A 20,703-nucleotide genomic window follows, 5' to 3' on the forward strand; every position below is an offset into this window, starting at 1 on the left:
GCAGATAAACAGAAAATGGAAACTCAGAAGATCTGTGCATGGTCAATAACTGTAGCCTAAAAAAGTAATAATAAGGAAACTACTACATGAAAGAAAAAGAAACATTTTTCAAGGAAAGCGGCTGATAATGTGGCCAATACTTCCTTGAAAAGGTGAACACTTTGTTAAATGAGACAAATATTTTTTACTGTTGAGTTTTTAAATAAAACTGAATGCAAACATATTTCTTCCTAATATGAGAATATGAGGAATCACAGAATTTGTTTTACATACCAGATGATTGTATTTCATGCAGTAACGTCCTTAACAGTTGAATATATTTTGTTTCTTTTCTTTCCGACACATTGAAGTTTCCTTAAGTAGACAAATATATGATTGCATTTTCAAAACTACCTGTTCAAGAAAACTAGATAGGTCAACTAGGCTTTTTTAGTTGAAGTAGCAGAAGATGCAAGAACAAGTAGATAAAAAAATAGGTGTTTGTTTTTTCAAATAATGTGAAGTTAAGGAGAAAATTCATTGAAGGGTGAGGAATTCTAGCACATTCCATCTTTCTGTCCTGCCATACACAGCATGTCAATGATGGCTCACTAACTGATGCAGGATGAATCCCCAAATTCCAGCTATCACCTGAGATGTAACATCATCCAATGAAGCACTTGGCATTTTCTATCATCTGTCCTTTTTATCTAGTGAGGAAAAACCTTTCTAGGAAGTAATCCAGGAGGATTTCCATCCCATCTTATGTGTGTCTGAACATAAACCAGTCAATGGCCACCTTAATAAGGCCTTTATGTTGGGCTCAGTCCATTCATTATTCACCCCAGGTCTGGGTTCATTCATTTTCTAGGGTTATCTGAGACCCTAATTGCATGGCAGAACAACACCCAAAATCAATGTGATGCCAGTGTGGAAGAAGGGGGAGGAGGAGGGAGATGTGCTTATTGGGTGGGTAACCAGAAAGAAGTGGTTGCTACGAATGGGAAGCCATCCTTTAGAACAAATGAAACAGGAAGATGTAATTTTATGTTTTGTTTTGTTTCTGCTGTAGGGAAAAATCCATACATACTGATCATCTTGCTGGTTTGAAGAGATAAAGGAAGAGAATAAATCTAAAGGAAGGAATAAATGAATTACCTGTTATTCTAGGAGGGTAGCCAGACCGTTAAGAAACAATCTCTTTCATGAGTGCAATTGCTTTTGCAGTTGTTGTTCAATAAGTTTACAGGTTTCTTGCTAATAGGTGGTTAAGCTTTCTTGTGAAAGTAGCAGAATATGTTATTAATTTATGTTACCAGGAGTTGTTAGAAAGTTGCCAAAGCCCGAAGTTGAATTCCAGAAGATTGAGAAAAAGTACAAGGATGACAGATCTCATGAAAGGCTCATTTTTGAGCCTTTGGGGTTAAATTTCACAACGTGGAGCCATGAAAGAAACATGTTCCAAGTTCAATCTGTATTACACTATGACGTTAATTTTCATATAAATGGACTCAAAATTTACTATAAATCAGTGAAACGATTTTAGGCAAAATATACTCTCATCTTTTTTGAAAACTTTTTTAGAGAGTATTTGCAAATGAGGGAATTACCGGCTAATATTTATTTTAACACTGTGGTGCTTTTCCATTCTCTTTACCCTATTACCCTTCTTGTGTCATACAAAGGAGCTGAATATTTATGATTTTAGACCTATGAAGTCTAGTGTCTTAAAGGAAATCGAGGAAATGGTTTCTTAAAAGCTCTCAGAATAAGTAACCCACTGTGATCAGATAAGGAAAACTTTTCTCTGTGATTTACCTGGGGTGACAAGCATAGCTTTGCTTTAAAAAAAAAAAAAATCCTAATTTAAGAAAGCAGTGTGAGTCAAGGATAACACTCCACTGTGTATAATCCTAAAGTAAAAAGTATCACTAAGAGAATTCATTAGCTTTCTATGCTAATTTCTCTTTTAAGGATTGATGCATGAGTTTATGAGATGGATTTAGTAATAAGAAATTAAAGTGCAAATGATTTAGCTTGAATACTAGCAAAATGGCAGTATTTTCACAAGTACATTTTAAAAGATTATAAAGAAAGTTGTTTCTGAGGTATTGATCAAATTAGAAGAGCATAGAAAAAGATATTTTTAAAAGGCAAACATTTCATAATTAAATTAATCAAAATAGCATTTTCAATTAAAGTGAAAATGTGATGACATTTATTTGGTGTTTTTTTTTCTCTTAGTCCATTTATTATACATGCTTTTGGAAATTCTGAAGTATTATAGGAGAAATCTTTTAGACGTTAGTAAAACAGTTCTACATTTATAAAGATCTGTTGTTAAATGAGCACCTACATGGCCTATCAACACTTTCCTTATATAACCACCACCATTTAACTCTTCCATGATTGATCATTTTTTGGTTCTGATTATGTATTCTTTGAGACTCTTAAATCCATCTTGGGCTGATGCATCTGATTGGCTGTGCCGGGTTGTATGCCCAAGCCATAGTGTCCATGCGGCAGGAGTTAGTATTTGCCTTCAAACGGTTAGGAAACTCAGGTCTCCACTTCCCACTTAGATCTTAGAATCTTAAATCTTAGAATCTTAGAATTCCCCTAAAATTACTATGACTGTATGTCATAGTTTGTTCATAGCTATCCTGGTGTATGCCTGCAGTCCTGGTGTAATTATTAGTAGTTTCTCCTTTCTTTCTCAAAATTGTAACAATTTGGGTGATTTTGAAAAATGATATACTCATTTTTCAAAAAAGTGCAGATGCTCAGATGACTAGTAGCCTAAAATATTACATGCATATTTTATGTCAAAATTTTAACATAAATCAAGCCAAATTCTATTGTCAAAATTACAAATTTTTGGTCCTCTAATAAACAATATAAAACATTAAAAAATATACAAAACAGAAACAGATTGAAAGGATTTTAAAACAAATCTAGAATCTTGACTATACAATGAAGTGATTTTATTGTAGCAAAGAGGAAGTTTAACAGAAAACATCCTTCAGGTTTTGCAAAGATACTTTCCTTTAAAATTAGAAGGAAAATATTTGCTAAATTTCATTGTGAGAAAAAAAAATGAGATGAGTAATACAACCTCTCCTAAGAATGGGTGTTAGTATCATTAGTTTTTCTGTAGATGAATAGCTCTATTGATTGAACAAAATGGAACTCCCAAAGAATGTTTATAAGCCAATGTATCTTTGTACATTTGAGATTCTTAAGAAGTAAGGAATATCCTAGCAGTTCATCTGAGAAAATGAAAGGACTTCTTTGATTCACTTTGAAATAGATTTTCATGAAAGTGATCTAAAAAGGGTCAAAAGTGCAATGCAGACTGCCTCACTGTACACTAGGAAGTTGAGTGTCAGCAATTGTCATCTGTTTTCTGTGCAGTTGGTGTTACTTCCTTGTGGTTTAGATTAGAATATTGACCACCAGGGCCTCTTATCAAATCAAACCCTTCCTTTGTTCCTTACAAATAAGATTTTCTCAAAGATCTTTCATATTCTCTACTCCCCTGACAAACTCATCAAACTTCTGATCTATGGCTCTTAACAAAGTAAAATTTTTCTATTGAACTTCACTGTGGTTGAAGCCTAGTAATTCTGATAACCCAATTTAATATTAGATAACTCAACTTGGATTTCTTTTTTAGCCATTCAAAACATTTTATTGAGAAGCTACTTGATGCAAAGTCTACATAACATACATATTAAAAATTCGAATTTACAAATGAACTCATGATTTCCCCATTTCTAAAAATGCTGTTTTCTTGTGTTCTTGACAAACAATATCAACATCTACTAAGTTACTTAGTAAAATAATCTAGGCAAAATAAATTTGACTTCTTTCCCTTACTGACCACTTCCCATAAAATCAGTTCAAGAGATGGAATCCATCCTTTTATTTATCTATAACTAATTATCAGTCTTTCATATCTACACTTTAGTTAAGACCATTGTCATCTCCTATCAAAATTACCCTCTTGCCTCAAAGCTTGAGCCTTCAATATGTCCAGACTGCTAGAGTGATCTTTCTATCTAAAGGGCTGATTTGGATCTACTATTCATTTGTTTCAAATGCAAAAATAATTATCCACTGCAATCAGGATAAAATAATAAAGTCCAAATTCCTAAGTCCTGAATCTATATGTGGCATTCCTAGCCTATAGCTACCAAAAATGTCTGTACTAGGACCTGGAGAGAATTTGAGATCACTCTAGAAATTTGGGTAAGGTTACCCTCCAAACTTAAAATAAAATGTAGGAAAAATTGTTAATTCATGAATGAATACACTATCTGTGATGACAATAATATGTGTTAGTTTTCTGTGACTGCCATAATGAAGTATACAAACTTTGTGCCTCAAAACAACAGAAATATGTTTTCCCATAGTTTTGGTGTCCAGAAGTCTGAAAGCATCCATAGTTATAGTGATTACGACATGACCATTTTTTAATTTTCTGGTGGTGGGGGAGGATTCAACCCATTTTACCATCCTAACATTTTCCTAGTGTGGGCTTGAGGAGTTTCAGAAATGCTTCAGAGAATTCTGAGCTTCTTCACAATTAAGTTAAAGAAACTATGTTATATTAGTTATAATTACGTTAAAGTAACTAAAGACAGCACAGGAGATGTGCTGGTTTGAAAGGATGTATGGACCCTAGAAAAGCCATGTTTTAAGCAAAATCCCATCCCATAAAAGCAGAATAATCCCTATCCAATACTGTACATTTGAAACTGTAATCAGATCATCTCCCTGGAGATGTGATTTAATCAAGAGTGGTTGTTAAACTGGATTAGGTGACGCTATGTCTCCACCCATTGGGGTGGGTCTTGATAAGTTTCTGGAGTCCTATAAAAGAGGAAATATTTTGGAGAATAAGAGATTCAGAGAGAGCAGAGAAGAACGACATGGCCATGAGAAGCAGAGAGTCCACAAGGCAGCGGCCTTTGGAGATGAAGGAAAATGCCTCCCGGGGAGCTTCATGAAACAGGAAGCCAGGAGAGAAAGCTAGCAGATGATAACTTTCTCGCCATGTGCCCTTCCAGATGAGAGAGAAACCGTGACTGTGTTCACCATGTGCCTTCTCCAGATGCGAGAGAAACCCTGAACTTCATTGGCCTTCTTAAACCAAGGTATCTTTCCCTGGATACCTTTGATTGGATATTTCTATAGGCTTGTTGTAATTGGGACATTATCTCGGCCTTAGAACTGTAAATTAGCAACTCATTAAATTCCCCTTTTTAAAAACCATTCCGTTTCTGGTATATTGTAATTCCAGCAGCTAGCAAACAAGAACAGAGGATAAAAAAAGTACATTTTAAAGCCTGAGAATTTGAGAGTGAATCACCAACACTATCCAGGCTCAAGTGGACATGTCATTTCATTTCCTTTGGTAGGTGTACTTGTGTAGGGGATCTGGATGCTTCAGATGAACATATTTCAGAGTGCTAGTCCATGCAATAGTTTATAGAATCTCCTTTGCTCTAACTGCATATTACCAATTAATCTACAAACAGAACATTCATTTCCCGTGTGTGTGTGTGAGGGGGAAATATATGACCTGTTGATATGGCAATTCAGTAGCATTGGTATTTTTATTTCTAATTACATTTGTGTTCTGATTAATATATCTGCCATTTATGAATCTGTTATCATGTAAGTTTGGTTAATGCTAATCTTTTGTTCAATAACAAACACTTATTGATTAGGCATAATTTCCTTATTTTTCCAGAAATAAAGATGAACAATATATAGCCAATATTTTTATGAAATTCATGGTCAAAAATTGACCCATAAACACAATGAGGTGGGTACATTATAATCAGTAAAAGTAACACAGTGTTATAGGTTCTTTATAATTGGAAAGAATAAAAGAAGGAATACTGAAAACACCTACTTACCTCATTTATTCAACAAATATATTTGAGCATCAAATATTCATACTTAATTGTGGTGACAGAATATCAATAAACATAGCACAGATGCTGTACTCTTGAAGCTTAGAGTCAAGAAAGAATATTCAATTGGTTTTCAGAATGTAGAAAGATAAGTGATATAAATTCTATTTTGGAAGATCATAAAAGCATTCATAGACTACATTAAATAAGGAATCTCCAGATAGAAAAATGGGAGGGACAAATTCCTGGGAATTCAAAACATTCTTCAAGGGCATAGGGACATGGGATATCATGGCATGTTTAGGGATGGGGATGTAGTTTGTTAGAGGAAGAATGCCTAAGCTTTATTAAGCATATGAATCACCCAGCTAACCTAAAATACAGATTTTACCCTCCTTCCAGCTCCAAGATTCAGATTCTCTAGATCTAGAATCTTCTTTTTCAAAGAGAACTTTATGCTATTCTGAAGTAAGTCACAATCGATCACATCTGAGAAACACTGGTACAGGGTAGGGCATACAAGGTTGGTGAGTAAACCTAGTATGTCGAGGACCATAAATAACAATTAAGTTTTCACTTTATCTGTAGCTCAACAACAACAACAAAAGAATAGTTTTGAAGGAACTTAAACAGTAAAATACATGAATACATCCTCATTATTGAAATGAATTCTGAGGGTATTATAATAGTCCAAATCAGAGAAGATGTATGAAATTTTCATAGTTGCTCTAAGAAATGACTACAATTCTAGCAACTTAAAATAAATACAAATGCATAACGTTTTACAGTTCTTTATGACAGAAGCCCCAGTATGGATCTCACTGAACTAAAACCAAGGTGTCCAGAGGGCTGTGTTCCTTTTTGGAATCTATAGGAAAGAATCATTTTCTGCTTATTTGAGCTGTTGGAAGAATTCAGTTCCATGTGGTTGTGGGGCCAAGATCCCCAATTTCTGCTCCTAGCATATGGGAGTGGTTGTGTTTTTCAGGAAGCTCACTCTGTTGACTATTTGAAATTTAGACCATTAGATAATTGATGAAGCCTATCTCTTCTTTGAAAGAGAGGAGTTGTTGATAAAGTAGGGGTTGGTTAAAAGGCTAAAAGACAGAGGCATATATTTGGAACAACTGGGGAGAAGAATGGGAGAGGAAGTTGACCAAGAATAAATAAAGTAATTTCAGAAAGCACTAGTGCAATCAAAGGTAGCTACCACAACTACCTAGTCAGGATTTGTTTATTCCTAGCAAAACTACCCAACCTGGGGTAGATGTGTCCCAAATGGATCCTGGGATAGATCTATAAAGTGAGGCACTTTCAGAGTGGTGGCATATGTGGGAAAGGACTTTCAGAGAGCACATTTGGAGAGTAATATAAGTGATTGGGCTCTAGGAAGGGTGTTTGTTTGACTAAATGTAAGAAAGTGGGGAGAATCAGGATTTAAGTGCTGGCAGAAAAAGTAGGTGAAAAAATTGGACCCATTGGAGATTGTTGCTAGTTGCTAGAATATAGATATAAAGCATTTTATAATAGTAACAGATTGAGAACATCCGTTTGTCTGAACAGTGGTGGTAAAGTTTTACTGTAATTTGGTGAGTTAACGGAACTATAGGTCCAACAGGCAACCTTAACCTTGGGTTCTTACTTGGGTAGAATTCAGGGTGTGCAGTATTCTGGAGAGAGTACATAGCTCTCATCAGCTTTTCAAAGGACTCTTAAGCTCCAAAATATTGAGACCAAATTAGATGGCTAGGTGAGTCTACATTTAATGAAAATATTATTTCTAAATACTTCTGTTATTTTCTACATTATACAGATATAATTATTTTTATTTGTTGCCTGTGGCTTATTTGCTTCTCTATCATATTAGTTCTCCTTAACAAGTTCCAGAAACTAATTTTGAGTAGGTCTCAGAAATATTTACTTTGTACTTTTCGCTTCAATATTAAATATTACTTCCAGGAACAAGGTATTAGACAATGTAATTAGACGGAAAAAAATTAGATAGAGAAAAAAAGAGATGTTCCTTGGAAACACCAAATTTTAATGGGACATTAAAAAAGTTTATTTATGTGATTATATTTGATTAGAAACTACCCAGAGATATCTCATTGAAAATAGATCTGAATCATTTTCACACTTTCTCCTTTTATTATCTATACTTAATTTATTAGAATGTTAATTCGTAAATAAGTCAAATGTTTATAAGCAGACTCTTTAAGAAGAAATAAATTAATCAGAAATTTCTAGACACACATCACCTTAATCTGATTCTTAGAACTTATGAAGGTTTTTCTTTTAAGTTTCAAAATTTGATTTTATATTTTACTAATTCACTGGAATAATAGATGAACATGGAACCTAGAGGAGGGATGGAGTTACTTGAAAATGCTTGAGCCATTTCTTATTGTTTACCCTTGTGGAAGAGAATATTTAGGATGATTGTAAAATTTGTAAGTTGTTTCATAATGAACAGAAAATGATTCCTCAAAAAAGGGAATGAAATGATCATTTGTAAACTTGAAATGAAATATTTTGAAAGCTTTGCTTTTATAGCAAAAATGTAATCCTAAAATTGACAGTTGATAGGTTTTACAAATACCTCAGTGTATAGAAATCCATCAGGAAAATAACAAAATGATAAAAGGAATTTTGCACAGGAATATTAGTGAAGATTGAAACTCGTGCTAAAAAAGCCACCCTACCACTGAGAACATCATTAGAGCTATTAACCAACGAGTATGCAACACCAAACTCACATATTTGGTGTGATTGATTAGAAAGTAACTGAATTTATACTTTGTGCATCCACCAGATGGACAGAACTAATATAAATTTGCTACAAAGAACTGAGTTCCTTTACTTATCAAGGAGGCTTCTATATTTAATGCAATGAAAAAGTGAAATAAGATTAACAAAATGGTCACTAAGACTTATAAGTAAGAGAACATAAATTAAAGTGAGGAATCAACAGGAACAGGGACCACAGCAGTGGAGGTAGGATACGAGCAGCTTACATATTTCATCACCTATCCATACTTTAATTTTAATACATAACATGAATTGGGCCCTTTGCATGAATCACGGTTCTAAAAATTTCATGTACCTTATCTCAAGTAAACACCACCACAATCTCATGAGGAAGGTGTTGTTGGTTTGCTCATTTTACAAATGCAGAATCAGAGGCAAAGAACAGATAATTAACTCTCCCCGTAGGTTCTGGTTAATATATGATGGAGTCAGCATATGATGCCAATTAGTCTGCAGGACAGGCATTTTTCACTGCTCTACAATGATGGACTGGCCGCTGCTGAATAATTTTACATAACATATCCTTATTCTAAAAATGATATATTCTTTCCAACTAAGAACTTTAGGAAAAGAGCCTAAGTATAAGATTTTACATTTTTGGTATACTAAACTATTTGTCGTTTTTACATGGTGTTCTTGCATCACAGACATCCCAAGGATATAGAAAAACAGCATATATTATAAATGAGCAAATTCATTGTTAAAATGCTAGCTTCCCATAAAGGGCTACAGACATAAGAATAAGGCAAGCAGTGTGATTTATTGCAAAGAGGCAATAAGAGACTTTCTTTGTTACACTAAGTAATTAGAGTCCTGTTCCAAATTAGACCTACTCAATACCAATCTTCCTCTTAGAAGCTGTGTGAACTTGGATGAGAGGTTCAAGCTTCAATGATCTCATCTGTAAACATAGTAAACAATAAATTAACCTATTTAAAGGGGTTATTTTGACAGGTGTATGAGCTAATATATGCTGAATGCTTTCTAAAATAATTAACAGACAGTTTGCAGTTAAAACAAACGCTGCACCTGGGAGGTGCAACAGTAGCTCAGGGGCAGAATTCTCGCCTGCCATGCCGGGGACCCGGGTTTGATTCCTGGACCTGCCTATGTCAAAACAAACAAAAACACAACACCAATGAAAACTAACAAGAAAATAGGTGATTATCTTTACCATTGTAATCAAACATGAACATACAAATAATTGGAGGATTGCTTATTAGTTGAAGGATACATCTTAAAAATAATATACTGCATTGTGCTGGTTTGAAAGGTATATGGACCCTAGAAAAGCCATGTTTTAATCAAAATCCCATTTCATAAAATGGCAAAATAACCCCTATTTAATACTGTATGCTTGAATCTGTAATTAGATCATCTCCCTGGAGATGTGATTAGTCAAGAGTGGTTGCCAAGCTGGATTAGGTGATGACATGTCTCCAACCATTTGGATGGGTCTTGAGTCCTATAAAATAGGCAACATTTTGGAGAATGGAAGGAGAGTCTGAGAGAGCAGAACGACATAGCCATGAGAACCACCAGTCAGTGACCTTTGGAAATGAAGAAGGAAAATGCCTCCCGGGGAGCTTCATGAAACAGGAAGCCAGGAGAAGAAGCTAGCAGATGATGCTGTGTTCACCATGTGGTCTTCCAGATCAGAGAGGAACCCTGACTGTGTTCACCATGTGCCTTTCCAGATGAGAGAGAAACTCTGACTGTGTTTGCCATGTGCCTTTCCACTTGAAAGAGAAACCCTGAACTTTATTGGCCTTCTTGAACCGAGGTATCTTTTCCTGGATGCCTTAGATTGGACATTTCTATAGACTTGTTTTAATTGGGACATTTTCTCGGCCTTAGAGCTGTAAACTAGCAATTTATTAAATTCCCCTTTTTAAAAACCATTCTGTTTCTGATATATTGCATTCTGGCAGCTAGCAAACTAGAACATGCATTCACTTAATTTTTCTCATCATCTCTATCTTTTAACATCAAATTATGAGTAGTATTGGTATAAAAGAATGGTCAAAAGGGGACTATTAAAATATTATTGAAATGCATGAAAGAAAAAATTATTTTCTTTTACATGCTAATAAACTTTTTGTAGCAAAGAATAAATTTTTTGTGTTTGTTTTTTTAATTTATTTTATTTATTAAAAAAACCAACATACAAACACAAACATTCTTAGCATATGATCACTCCATTCTACATATATAATCAGTAATTCATAATATCACATAGTTGTATATTCATCATCATGATCATTTCTTAGAACATTTGCATCAATTCAGAAAAAGAAATAAAAAGAAAACAGAAAAAAGTTCACTGTTTCAGTTTGCGAAAGCTGCCAAAATGCTATATACCAGAAATGGGTTGGATTTTACCACGGGATTTATTAGTTTACAAATTTACAGTTCTAAAACTACATAACTGTTCCAATTAAGGCATCAACAGGGCAATACCTTCTCTAAAGAAAGACTGCTAGCATCTGGGGTTCCTTTGCCAGATAGCAAGGCACATGGCTGGCATCTTCAAGTTCTGGCTTTAGTGGTTCTTTTAGTTTCTGTGGGTTCTTGTTTGCTTCTCTGGGGCTTTTCTCTCCAAGCTATCTCCAAACTTCCCTGGGTGTTTCTCTCCTTTTTCCTCTCATAAAGGATTCCAGTAAAAGGAATGGGGTGGGTCACACCCCAAATGAAAATAACTTAACCAAAAGATCCCACCCACAATAGGTCTGCACCCACAGGAATGAACAAAAGGAACATGGCCTTCTCTGAGGTACATGACAGCTTCAAACCTTTGCAGCTCAGAGACCTTGCAAAATTATTCATCAACAAGGTCCTATTGAAATTCAGAAAAAGAAATAAAAAGAAAACAGAAAAAAGTTCACTGTTTCAGTTTGCGAAAGCTGCCAAAATGCTATATACCAGAAATGGGTTGGATTTTACCACGGGATTTATTAGTTTAAAATTTTACAGTTCTAAAGCTACATAACTGTTCCAATTAAGGCATCAACAGGGCAATACCTTCTCTAAAGAAAGACTGCTAGCATCTGGGGTTCCTTTGCCAGATAGCAAGGCACATGGCTGGTATCTTCAAGTTCTGGCTTTAGTGGTTCTTTTAGTTTCTGTGGGTTCTTGTTTGCTTCTTTCTTTAGAGAAGGTATTGCCCTGTTGATGCCTTAATTGGAACAGTTATGTAGCTTTAGAACTGTAAAATTTTAAACTAATAAATCCCGTGGTAAAATCCAACCCATTTCTGGTATATAGCATTTTGGCAGCTTTCGCAAACTGAAACAGTGAACTTTTTTCTGTTTTCTTTTTATTTCTTTTTCTGAATTTCAATAGGACCTTGTTGATGAATAATTTTGCAAGCTGTGTTTCATCCTTAGGTTTTTATCTGCTTATTTTAAGAATATTTTACTCTGTACATATTAACATAACTGACACTAAGTAGTCCAATTCAGTAGAATACTTTTTACCTTGCTCTTGAAGTTTGAGTTTTTGATTTCTGCTAAAATGGAATCCACAACATTTTATCAAATATTAAACTGAAAGAGTTTTGACTGTATAAAAATGGTCTAGACAGCCTATACTTAATTTCCTGCAGCCTATATTTTAATATTTCCTTCAAGCTTTTTGCCTTTCAGTTCTATTAGTGGAGCACCTAAAATTGCACATATAAACCACTAAGTAAAGCCCATGAATACATTGAAATAATTTATTCTTAATAATAAGTCCTATTTAATCTATAATGTCCCAATAATAAGTCCTATTTAATCTATAATGTTCCAAAGTCTATTTATGAATTACATATTTTCACTTTCTAAAAACATGAAGTGTTCCAATTGAGTTTATGCCCAATATCAGTTTATGTTTGGTGCAAAGATTTTTTAAACTAAATCTTTGTGAATATGATTTGAAAATGTTAAAGCATTTTTATAACTAATGTTTCTTGGACGGATTATTTTGCCGTATAGATTATTTAGTAGTCACTCAGATGCAATTTTCAACTTTGCTTGACCAAATAGGATAATGCAAGTGTCACAATAACAAAGATGACCAAATTTTATCCAGCAGTTAATCTTTTTTTTCTGTTCTATAATAAAAAAAACAAAATATAGATTACTGTTTCCTACCAAAATGTTCAATATACAAATTGACTTAATGTATATATGTTCTATGGATTTATTGCATTAGGAAGTTCAGATTACTACTCATCTCTGCTGTCATGTTTTTTCTTGATTTTAGAGTAGAACAAGATAAATGTTACAATGATGTGCAATTTTCATTCAAAATATTCTGCCAAATTTTTATTCAATTTAAAATTAAATGGAATGAACAGCACATTAATGCCTGATAAGGTATACAACCAATTTATAATGTTAATGAATGACACATCTGAAAATGTGATTTAATGAGTAAAAATCAAATTCTGAGCAATAGTAAATCTCTTACTATTTTTAAGAGATAAGTAGAGAATTATGCAACATAATTAATTATATACTATATATTGAGATATGGTATTAAATCACTGTGTATCAAAGTCTAGAGAATTAATGGAGGTTCCCAAAATAATCTATAGTTCTATTTCTTAAAGTTTGTGTTCCTTTCATAATGCATATTCAATGTTGACATTCCTTCATGTAATCCTATGCCCCACCCATGAATGGGCCCCTGCCATAATATCAAGACATTGATATGTATATTCTTACATCACTTAAATATATTTTAGTTGTTTGGGATGAATGCTTACATTTTTTAAAGCAATTATGAAGAACAACAGTCAATATGATATAATAGGCCTTCTAGAAAGAAAAGAAATTAGTAAATCATTCTTACTGGGTGCTAAATTGATCTTCTGTAGGAAATCAAGTAGTCTTGGTTTTCTCTTGCTTTGATGATAGTTTCACCTCATTTCCTTTCCCTTTGCCTACTCTAGTTCCTCACTGCAGGCTCCCAGAGAGCCTGCCTTAGCCTGTATCCTACTGAGTTCCAGAACAGGCAGTCCTACTGGAGGAAGATGGAAGGTCAATGACACATGTGCTCCCACTCCCAATCTTGAGATATCTTTCCTCAGCCTAGGACTCAGTGTCTCCAGGAGGCCCAACATACTGCTTTATGCTCCATGAATCTTCCTTGTGTTGAATATTCTTAGAACACCATTTGTAAAAAGAAAAAGAAAGAAAATACAAATAGCACATTGTTCTCGGTCATGCAGGATAGTGAGAAGTAAGATGGTAGATTGGGGAGCTCCAGGACTCAGTTCACCCTTCAGGGCAGCTAGTAAACAGTGAGAAACTCTCCGAAACAAATATTCAGGGGCTCCAGAGACAGAAGAGTAGAAGGAAGAGACTGATAAACTCTGGTGAAGAATTGTGAGTAGAACTCTACACACTGGGCAGGTTGGCGTCCATCCCCCATTCTTATAGCAGACTGACTTGGGATCTAGGCTCTGGTTGGAAATAAAAGTCCTTTTCCCCAAGAAGGGGGATAGGGGGCAGAAGGGCCATGGCCAAATACCGATAATGGTTTCTGTTTAGTGAACTCGGTTTGTTAGGTCCCAGCTCTGAGGGCAGTTCTAGTTTCAATCCACCTAGGAAAAGAAGCAGCTGGCAATCTCTGTTTCAGCCTCACCCTCCACAAGGGTGGAAGCAGGGATGATTTGGAGACCCAATGCCTTCTTGGAGTTGGGGGAACAGTTTGCTGAAGAGTGGCTCTCTTCAAAGAACAGGAGAGCTCACAGCTGAGCACTAATTTTGGTTTTTGATTATTCAGATCCCTGGGTCCCAGCTTTGAGGTCAGCAACATTTCAAACCCACTCAGGACAAAAGTTGCTGGGAGCTTCTGTTTTAACCCCACCTCTGAAAGAGGTGGAAGTAGGGGTGATTTAAATCCACAATGCCTTCTTAGAGCTACAGGGAACAAAACTAAGGGGAAAAACTACATGGTCATCTCAACTGATACAGAAAAAGCATTTGACAAAATCAAGCATCCTTTCTTAGAAAATCACTTGGAAATATAGGAATAGAAGGAAAATCCCTCAACATGATAAAGGGAATATATGAAAATCCCACAGCTAATATTAATGGTGAGAGTCTGAAAGCTTTCCCTCTATGATTTAGAAAATACAAGGATGTCCATTGTTGCCACTGTTATTCAAATTGTGCTATAAGTTCTAGCTAGAGAAGATAGGTAAGATAAAGAAATAAAAGGTACTCAAATTAGAAAGGAAGAAGTAAAATTTTGCTATTTTCATATAAGATGATTCTGTATGGAGAATCTCAAAAAATCTAAAACAAAGCTACTAAAGCTAATAAACAAATTCAGCAAAGTGGCAAGATACAAGATCAACACATAAAATTCAGTAGAGGTTCGTGCAGTGGTAATGGTTCAACCTAGGAGGAAATCAGGAAAAAATTTTCATTTATGAAACCAACTAAAAGAATCAAATATCTAGGAACAAATTTAACCATAATATAAAGGGCCTGTGCACAGAAAAACTACAAAATATTGGCAAAAGAAATCAAAGAAGACCTAAATAAATGGAAGGACATTCCATTTTCATGGATAGGAGGACTAAACATCATTAGCATGTTTCTATTTCCAAATTGATTCTCAGATTCAATGCAATCTGAATCAAAATTCCAACAGTCTATTCTACACAACTGGAAAAGCCAGTCATCTAATTTATTTGTAAAGGCAAGGGACTCTAAACAGCCAAAATATCTTAAATGAAGGATGAAGTTGGAGGATGCACACTTCCTGACTTCAATCACATTATAAAGCCACAGTGGTCAAAATAGTATGCTACTGTCATAAAGATAGATACTTGACCAATGGAATCAATCGAGAGTTCATAAATAGACTCTCAAATCTATGATCAACTGATTTTTTAAAAAATGCTCTGACATTCTTTATTAAAGGGTGACATATGCTATTACTAGCAATTAATTCTGATGAACAATAATAGGTGACACTTATCATTTCTCCTTTTGAAAAATTTTATAGCTTCTATGTTTTTTTTTAAATCTGTCTCTTCTTTTTTTTATCAATTGATTTCTGAAAAGCCTGCCAAGTCCATTCAACTGGGACAAAGCAGTCTCTTCAAAAAATGGTGGTGGGAGAATTGGATATCGATCTCCAAAAGAATGAAAGAGGATCCCTAACTCACACCTTATACAAAAATTAACTCAAATTCGATCAAAGACCTAAATACAAAAGCCAGGACCATAAAATTCATGGAAGAAAATGTATGGAAGTAGATTTAAAATCTTGTGGTAGGCAATGATTTCTTAGACTTCATACCCAATGCACAAGCAGCTAAAAAAATAAAAAAGATAAATGGGACCTCCTCAAAACTGAACATTTTCATGCTCCAAAGGATCTTGTCAATAAAGTGAAAAGGCAGCCTATGCAATGAGAGAAAATATTTGAAAAGGATATCTGATCAGTATTTAATATCCAGAATATATAAAGAAATCCTACAACTCAACAATGAAAAAAAGAACCCAATTGAAAATGGGCCAAAAATTTGAATAGACAGTTGTCCAAAAGGGGAATACAGTGGTTAAAAGACTATGAAAACATGGTCACCATCATTAGCTGTTAGGAAAATGAAAATCAAAACCACAATAAGAATTTGGGGTCTGGGCTTCCGAGTCGGGGGTCTGAGCTTTTGGAATGTATGGCTGCAGAACCAGAGGGGAAGATGCCAGCGGCACTGATGGCAGAAAGTGCTTCAGTTTCAAGAAGTTTCTGGGTCAATGCAAGAGTCAGGAACACGAAGCTCCTAGAGGAATTGCTACACTGCAATGTATGGTCAGCTTTTAACTCTATATCTAATCCATAATGACATGAATAATGCAAGATGTCTTTGGAAAAATGTACCACCTGCTGTAAAATCTGCCAATTCTGAACTTGGGGGAAAGTCACAGCAGGACAAAGAATCTGGCAAAGAGACTTCCCTGGGATTAGAGGACCATCAGTGCCCACCAGTGGTCTGAGATGGTCCAGCCAGTCATGGAAGAGGAAGAGATGCAATAAGGAGACAAGTCTTCCCCTTGATTTCTCAAGCATATATATACCTTCATAGTCAGTGATGGTCATGCATGCAGCCCTTGTTGGGCTTCCTGCAGAAGAGGCTGTGAGAGGTATCTTAGAGCAAGGACGGTGAGGTAAGTCCACCACAAGAATGGCTATGCCCAAAGAGCAGGTTGCAGGGGCCCTGGATGTTTCCTTCAACAAATTTATTCCCTTATTAAAGCTACCCCAGTCCCACCAATCTGCAATGAACAGCTGTTAGCCTGATTATGTGGCTTTTCTTGAAAATCGATCTGTCATTCAGAATTCAAGATCTACCTTCAGAATCCTGTATACCGACAAATAGAGAAATGTAAAATTTGTATTTTCAATTTATTGAGTGGATTAAGCACGTTGGCACTCCTTGAGTACGTGATAAAAACACATATACACTATAAACTACATTACATGTATTTTGTCCTTAAGCATTATACTGAATAGTTGTTGAAATGATGCTTGTTTTGTAGTATTCATCAGTTTGGATGGAGCCCATCAGTATTATTTGACGAGGCTATTTTTCTTAGTGACTCATAATCATAGCTCTCCTTTTTAGTGTAGAACAGAGGGTGTCAGCTGTGTTTTCCCTGCCTTCTCCACTCCCTCACCCTCCCCACCCCCACCCCCTGTCCCAACCCAGCACAATCCCAGTGGCATAATTATGTGATTCATTTGGAGTTTGAGAACTGTCCCCAGAAAGCAATATCACAATTCCTAGGGATTCAGACTGACCCTCTTTGGGGAATATGCTCTCTTTTCATCTCACCTCCTGAGAACACTAAAATATAGCTGAGGAAAAAAAGATCATTTCCTTTAAAAACTACTTTGTCAAGTGGGCCATGGTGGCTCAACAGGCAGAGTTCTCGCCTGCCAAGCCAGAGACCCGGGTTTGATTCCCAGTGCCTGCCCATGCAAAATCACAAAAACCAAAACCAGTAGTTGCTTAACTTTAGACTTTCACTGATGCTGTGAGTGCAGTCATTGCTGGCAGTGGGGGGCTTGCAATGAAAATGCAGCTTATTTAAGATGTTCACAAGACATGTTAAGTTATAGCATCTCCTTTCAGAAGAAAAAAAAAAATGTGGCGTGCCTGATATTGGAAGAGAAGTTCTTAAGATAACTAATCCACTTGGTACAATTCTCTTTGCAGCCTGTCGTTTGCTTGTGTTTATCCCTCAGTTCAAGTTCCGATTTTTAGAGAAATACTGAACGAGCAATCTTTTACTTTTTGTGTGACAGCCCTCTGAAAATTTGAACTTGTTTACTGTATCTACCTTGTTCATTTATGCTGCATTTGCCCAGTAAATGTCTAACTGAATTCCTCAACTCTTTCATCTAAGGTAGTTTGTAGAAATTTCACTGTCCTGCTCTTCTTTCTGTAGACACACTGTACTTTGTCATTAACTCCCTGAAAATATGATTGTTTTACTTAAATAGAAGTGACCTATGTAGTCATAATGATATGATTTGTGTTTTCACTCATTTTGAATATATTTTATCACCTGACATTACTCAACATTGTTTTATGAAAAGGATGTAGGTTTTTATTTGGACAAACCAAGCGTTCTTCTTTGGTCCTTTTGTAACTAATCTAATTCTGATATGTGAAAGTTCTTTGTGTCTGAAAAGCAATTATCTGCTCACCCCTATTTCCTCTTCTCATAATAAATGCTATTCTACTGGTCCTCACATACCTAAAACAACAACAACAAAAACACACCATGAGATACATTTCACACCTACCAGAGTGGCCACTATTTTTAGAAAAAGAAATCTACATGTTTGGAGAGGATGTTGTAAAATAGGAAAACTCTTTCACTACTGGTGAGGATGCAAAATGTTGCAGCTGCTGTGGAAGATATTTTGGTGGTTCCTTGGGAACCTAAGTATAGAATTGTCATATGATCTGGAGATCCCTTTATTAAGTATATATTCAGAAGAACTGAAAACAGGGACACACCAAGACACTTGCACACTGAAGTATACAGTGGCATTATTTGCAGCTGCCAAAAGATAAGAACAACCTAAGCGCCTCTCAACTAATGACTGGGTAAACAATGTGTGGTATACAGATAAGATGGAATATGATTCAACAGTGAGAAGGAACAAAGTCTTGATGCAGGTTACAACATGGATCAAATGTACAGACAATATGTTCAATGAAATAAACCAGACCCCAAAAAGGACAAATATTTGATGATCTCACTCCTATGAACTATTTGTAATAAGCAAACTCATAGAATTAAAATCTAGAATATAGGTTACTGAGAAATAGAATGAGGGTAGAGAATAGGCAGCTGATGCTTAATTTGTGCAGAATTTTTAACTAGGGTGATTGTAAATTTTGGAAATGAATAGAGGTGTTGGTAGCACATTATGGTGAGTGTAATTAACAATGTTGAATTTTGCCTGTGATTATGGATGAAAGGGGAAATTTAGGGTCATTTAATTCACTAGTAGGAAAGCTAGAGGACAAAACATGGGACTGTATAACACAGTGAACCCTGTTGTTGGTGATGACTGACATTAATAGAACAAATATAAGAACGTTTTTCATGAATTATATGTATATAACTATTACAAAGTGTTAATAATAGGGCGTTATATGGACTATAGTTAATAGGAATGGACTATATGGATTATAGCTAACATATTCTTTCATCAGTCGTAATAAAGGTACCAGAGCAATGCTAAGTGAATAATAGGGGAGTACATGGGGTATGGGGTTTCTTCTTGGAGTGATAAAAATGTTCTAATATTGATTATGGTAATGCATGCACAACTCTGTGAATATACCGTGAGCCCTTGTTTGCCTACTTTGGATGGATTGCATGGTACATGGCTATATCTCAATAAAACTGTTTCAAGAAATAATGTCAGGTAGCACAGAAAAGTATAAATATCACTTACAATCCTACTAACAGAGAAGCAACATTAACATTTTCATTTACATTCCAGTTGCCTTATACTACATATACACACATACAAGCACAATTATATACATGTAATACTTACAAATACACGCAAAAATATTGGCTTACATTGGGTTCTCCTACAGTAAGATTCTGAGCAATGACAAGAGGGAAAATTATTTTGTTTGGGAGGTGAACACAGGGGCGCCGGCAGAAAAGAGGAGGTCTGCAGAAGAGAAGTCAGCCTGTGAGGAATTCCATCAGTGTCCTTTTCTGCATTATCTGTCAGGATGTTAGGCTTAAGTTCTGAGCAAATCCTGAAGAAACTCTGGGGGGGGGGGGGTGTCTCTGAAAATTAAAAAAATGTAATGCCATGGACACTTCTGCTTCCACATTTTTCTCTTTCCAACTTTTCCAAGGCAAACCTTGATATCTGATCTTATCATTTGGTATTTCTTGCTGACCCTAGAGGTGCTTTCACACTATTCATTTAATGTGTCCACGCAACCCCCAAGTTGCTGGAGCTGACATTATAGATAAAGACTTGATATCATCCCCAGGTAATGATCACCAAAATATATTTGTTGTTTTGTGTCAGATTTTAATAACAATATTACATTTAATAATTGTACATATTTAAACAATGTAAAATGTGTTCTGAGAGCCACTGAGTAAAATTTTGTGTTGTTTTGTTAATGAGTATGACACTATTAATGAGTATAACTTGCTGATGTGATAATATGCCATTGTTTCATAAAAGTGTTCATAAATAACATCTAAGAAACAAATTTGCCATTTAAAAAATTTAAAATATAACACTCACATAAGGTTTAAGAGTACTGAAATATTTTAAAGAGAATTGAATGTCTTAGCATTTCTAGGTGGGGAATCTCAGAATTAAATAGAAATATTCTATCTGTAACTAAGTATTTATTTCAATACTTGTGTTGACCATCTTAGCAACTATTTTATTAATTTGAGCTGCAGAATCCAATATATCCTGTGAC

The 20,703-nt window shown here is 35.2% G+C and overlaps 1 pseudogene; it reads left to right on the forward strand.

Moving 5' to 3' along the window:
- Positions 1-16,322: 16,322 nt before the first annotated feature.
- On the forward strand, positions 16,323-17,094 carry LOC143656577 (COP9 signalosome complex subunit 8 pseudogene; annotated as a pseudogene).
- The last annotated feature ends 3,609 nt before the right edge of the window (positions 17,095-20,703 follow it).

The sequence above is a fragment of the Tamandua tetradactyla genome, chromosome 14, assembly GCF_023851605.1.
Source record: "Tamandua tetradactyla isolate mTamTet1 chromosome 14, mTamTet1.pri, whole genome shotgun sequence".
NCBI classification, from domain to species: domain Eukaryota; kingdom Metazoa; phylum Chordata; class Mammalia; order Pilosa; family Myrmecophagidae; genus Tamandua; species Tamandua tetradactyla.